General features: G+C 39.9%; 1 pseudogene; it reads right to left on the reverse strand.

Annotated features, from left to right (window-relative positions):
* Window positions 1-423: 423 nt before the first annotated feature.
* Window positions 424-4,702, reverse strand: LOC121476568 (annotated as a pseudogene).
* Window positions 4,703-5,248: the final 546 nt, after the last annotated feature.

Consider the following 5,248-nt stretch of genomic DNA (forward strand, 5'->3'; position numbering starts at 1 on the left):
GCAAACCCCCTATTATATTCCAGATGCACGTTCAGGCACACGGCCCAGGCCCGGACAGAGCAAGAGACCACCACCACCTCTTCTCCCAGAGCTCATGGCAGTTGGGCCCATAGTCTCCCATGCTTACTAGTTAAGTCATTGCTGGTTCTGCAGGAATGGCTCTATACTTATTTAGTAGCTTTGGCTACTCCACTTTACAGGAATACCCCACTCCTCAAATGCTGGACGTTGGATCAGGTTTTACTTTTTTTTCTTCTTCTTTTGCACACCATCTGGAATTTTTGCACCTCTACCGACAAGCTGCAATATAGAGAGGTCTTGATTAAGCCTTTGGCCTTCTCCTCAAACAGGCTTTCCTAGGTCTCTGTAACTCAGTTGTCAGCAGGAGCCTCCTTAGTATTTGAACTCTGGAAAAGATTGCTTTCAATCCTCGATTCCACAGTCCAGGGAAGTCCAAAGTAAATCTGCCATGAACTCTTCTGGTGCTTCTGCTTCTGGGCTCTTGCAACTCTGTGAGCCATCCTGATTCAACCTGCAGACACAATTCAGCCCTTCACTGCTGTCCACAAAAGATCCACTCAGTGAATATTTGTAAACCTAGCGGAGGGAGAGGGGGCATATCACACATCCCAAAGCTTTCTTGTTGGCTTCTTTCTCTTATTTCCATCATGTTTTCCTCCAGAGTATCTAGAAATCTCCTTTCTCCTTTACTGTGCAGAGCTGTCCCCCATCTTACTCTTCTCTGCCAGTTAACACTCAGATTGTTGATGCTCCACGTTCTATCCTGACAATTTTCCATTTGTTTTTCCCAACAAAGCAGTTCTCACCCTTGAAGGAATTCTAGTGGAATTCTAGTGCCAACTCTTACAATAATAAAAATTTTTCTGTCTGATTTCACACGTATCAATTTCAATGTATCACACTGAGAATTGGGGTTTTAAAAGTTCCCTCTTGCCATTAGGATACCCTTGGTGCAGTTTAATAGGAACTTAATTCAAAGTGTCCTAAGTGATAAAGACCATTATTATCTCACAAAATTAGAAACCCAGAGACAGGTTGGCTCCAAGCTTTAGGACTCAGCTCTGCCTCTTGATTCTGTCCCAAACTTGGCCTTAGACTGGTAGCAAGATGGCTGCTGCAGTTCCAGGCATCATAGCCAGACCCCACAAGGTGCAGAACAAGAAAAAGTGGTTCTTTTACCACTTCTCTTGCTTTATAGGGAGGACAACTTGTCCAGAAGCCCCTCAGCAGAAGTTGCCTTCTCATCTCATTGGCTTGATTTGGTCACATACCTAAACCCACAGCTGGAAAGGGGAATGGGATCTGTGATGGCTCACATTAAGCAGAATCACCCCCCTGATGATGCGGAGCATCTACTGAAGCATGAAGCTGCATGGAGGATGATAAATGCCCAAGCAAAAGTGAGGTGCCTCCTGCACAGATAGAACACTCCTGTGCCTCTGCTTCCAGGGCCAGAATCATGGCTGGCTGCTGTCTCCTCCCCTAGCTTCAGTCTGCTCCTATAGCTGGTAGCTGGAGAGAGCACCCAGTAAAACTGAACATCTCCGCCTTTAAACTCATCTCCCACTTCTGCACCAAGGACAAACCATCATCTTTTTGCATTTAATATTCCTATGTTTTGAGGAATTATTCTCATCTTTGTTTCCCTGTTTAGAACATACTAACAATGTTTTGCGAGTACTTGAACCATCTATTTTTTGAGAGACGTTATAGGCATTTGGGGGATTCCAAAACTTTTTTACTTTTAGAATTGATTGAGGGGTTTTGGGGTGGGTTTTTTGGTTTTGTTTTGTTTTTGCCTTTCTCTACTTAGAGCAGTGGTTCTCAAATTGCAGTGGGAATTTCTTAGAAAGCTCATTAGAAAAGATCGAAGTCTGCGTTCTACTACCTCCAATCTGAAGCAGAATCATGGAGCCGATATTTAAAACCAGCACAATAGGTGATCACATGTTGAGATTCACTACTTTAGGAGAAGGCATTCAGATCTGAGCCTGCCTTGGCAAGTTAATTGGAGGGGAGCACAATTTCAATATCATGTGATTCTATTTTTATTTATAGAAAGGATTTTTTTATGTTTTCAATGTATTAAAAAGCAACAGAGTACAAATGCTGTAGTTAATACTAAAAAGGATCCAAATTTTTCAAGGAATGATTTTTTTTTTATAAACAAGTTCTACAACAAAAGGAAAACTGCATCTTGATACACAAAAGTTCTGTTAAACAAGATTAAAAATTTTTAAGTCAGAAAATGTTTAAGACTAAATTCTTTCAAATGTTCAAACCACAAAAGAACCTGTACAAGCTTCATAATAAAATGTATCCTTGTACACATGTCCTGGGCACTTTGATAATGTTAAAATTTTTTAAATGTGAGTGATAGAGGCAGCACGTAAAGGCTTCATGAACCTTTTTTTCCCTCAAAAAAGCATACTTTCAGTAAAACATTTTTTTTTATTTTTTTTTATTTATTTTATTTTATTTTATTTTATTTTATTTTTATTTTATTTTTTTCCCTCAAAAAAGCATACTTTCAGTAAAACATTTTACCATTTTTATCCGACTATGCATTTACATTTGTGTTCTTCCTGAAAAGGGGGATTTATATTAACACTGTATTTTTAATGTAAAAAATACATTTAGAAATATTTAACTTCCTGAGAGACTTTAGTTATACATCAAAATGATTTAATGAGCAAATTCTAAAATTTTAGAATGAGATAGCATATATAAATTTACAATTTTATGTTCACTAAGAGTAAAACTCAAAAGACCATGTCACAGAACTTACACTAAAAATTCTCTAAGAAGTCCTGTATGATTTATCCCCAAACTTTACCAATAAGCTTTCTAAGTAAACTGTATCACTGAAATTACATTTTCTCATTAACAAAATACTGATAGTCATTTCAGATTACCAAACTCGAATGTTTTCTATTATACAACCAAAATTTGATTCACTAACAAGAAACTTTTTGCAATACAAAAAGATAAAAAAAAGATAACAGATAATTAAAATATTTGCTTTATAATACAACTCATATAATACATCCCTTCCTCAAGTGTCTAAAATGATTAGGAATTGTGGCACTTTATTTTGCATAAAACCCTTTCCTCTTCATAAAACCCTGAGGTGAAAGGTTATTAATGTAATAAAATTGGAACCACAACTCTTATTTATGTATTAGACTAGCTATAGGTTTTAAAATTTTGATAAAGTGGCAACTTGTAAAGCTGCTCTGCACAGTTTAACAAAACATTTCCAGGCCAACTGAGCCAAAAGGGCCTAGAATGACCCTATAACAACATCGTCCTTTTAATACTTGTTAGTGTCGATGAACACCATTTTCCATCTCAGTTACTGTCTCTTCTGTTATCATAGTCATGGCTCCAGCCTTCGGGACTTCTATCTTCATGGAAGTAGTCATCTCTGCTTCCTCTGTTTTTTGTTTTTTTTTTTTTTTTAATTAATTTTTATTGGTGTTCAATTTACCAACATACAGAAAAACACCCAGTGCTCATCCCATCAAGTGTCCACCTCAGTGCCCGTCACCCCTTCCCCTCCAACACCCGCCCTCCTCCCCTTCCACCACCCCTAGTTCGTTTCCCCGAGTTAGGAGTCTTTATGTTCTGTCTCCCTTCCTGATATTTCCCAACATTTCTTCTCCCTTCCTTTATATTCCCTTTCACCATTATTCATATTCCCCAAATGAATGAGAACATACACTGTTTGTCCCTCTCCGATTGACTTATTTCACTCAGCATAATACCCTCCAGTTCCATCCACGTTGAAGCAAATGGTGGGTATTTGTCGTTTCTAATTGCTGAGTAATATTCCATTGTATACATAAACCACATCTTCTTTATCCATTCATCTTTCGATGGACACCGAGGCTCCTTCCACAGTTTGGCTATTGTGGCCATTGCTGATAGAAACAGCGGGGTGCAGGTGTCCCGACATTTCATTGCATCTGAATCTTTGGGGTAAATCCCCAACAGTTCTCTGCTTCCTCTGTAATGATGGTCAGACCCGTGATCACCGTAACGCTGTTCTCGGCTATAATGTCTATCTGGTATATAGGGATGAGAATTCTGTCTGCCTTTACGGTGTGATGATGGTGTATCTTGGCGCCACTGGGAGCTTGAAGACTGGTTAAAACTGTGACTATGTGATGGGGAAAATCCTGATGGATCCAGGTGTGGAGAACCAAATTTCCCACCATAGGACATCTGTCTCAAAACACTCTTCATCACTGCTTGTCTCTGAAAATTTTCTGGAGAAGAGAAAGATCTCTGAATTATCTGTGCTGATGGAGTCATATTATCCACAGTCCTTTCATACCTGCTAGGAGATGTAGAGGTAGGGCTTGAGTTTCCAAGATGATGCTGGGGATACAACAAATTGACATCCTGTGAGGCATGGCTACTTCCTGATCTAAACTGAATTTTGATGGGCCTCCCAAAAAGTTTGATTCATTAAGTAGGTTCATGCATAAGGAACAGACACTTTGTGCTTGAAATTCACAAATGCAAACTGCTTTGGTTTACCATCCTTATCTTTTGGGATTTTCACTTTTACTACAGGCCCAGCCTGGTGGAAAAGCTCGAAGAGGAGCTCCTCTGTCACCTTCGTCTCCAGGTTGCGCACAAAGAGCTGCGGTCCGCCTGCGCCGCCGCCCCCATGTCAGCGGATTTTGTTGAATGAAAACCAAATGTGATATGAGTTATAGGTTGTCAGGAGACTTTTCCTTTAAGTACATTCACAAATCAGAAAAGAAACTCTCTCTTGTAAAAGTGTCTTCCTGGCAGCCGGGCTGGCTCAGCGGTTTAGCGCCGCCTTCAGCCCAGGGCCTGATCCTGGATACCCGGGATCGAGTCCCGCTTCGGGCTCCCTGCGTGGAGCCTGCTTCTCCCTCTGCCTGTGTCTCTGCCTCTCTCTCTCTCTGTCTCTCATGAGTAAATAAATAAAATCTTTAATAAAATAATAATAAAAGTGTCTTCCTAGTTTTTGGTTCAAAGCATATGGGGCCATCCTTCTAAGACTAAACATTAGGATGCCATTTGTTCAGGTAAAATGATGATTGCTGGCTCCCAATGCCAAGTGTGGAGCTGCTTAAGACAGTCTGGGCCTGGCTCCTGGAATATTTTCAGTGTTTAAAAACTCCCGAATTGTATTCTTCACTGATTGGGTTTGCTTCTTCTAGAAATGGAGACCTCTCCTTGTGAATCA

Source organism: Vulpes lagopus, chromosome 15 (genome assembly GCF_018345385.1).
Source record: "Vulpes lagopus strain Blue_001 chromosome 15, ASM1834538v1, whole genome shotgun sequence".
In the NCBI taxonomy this organism is placed as follows: domain Eukaryota; kingdom Metazoa; phylum Chordata; class Mammalia; order Carnivora; family Canidae; genus Vulpes; species Vulpes lagopus.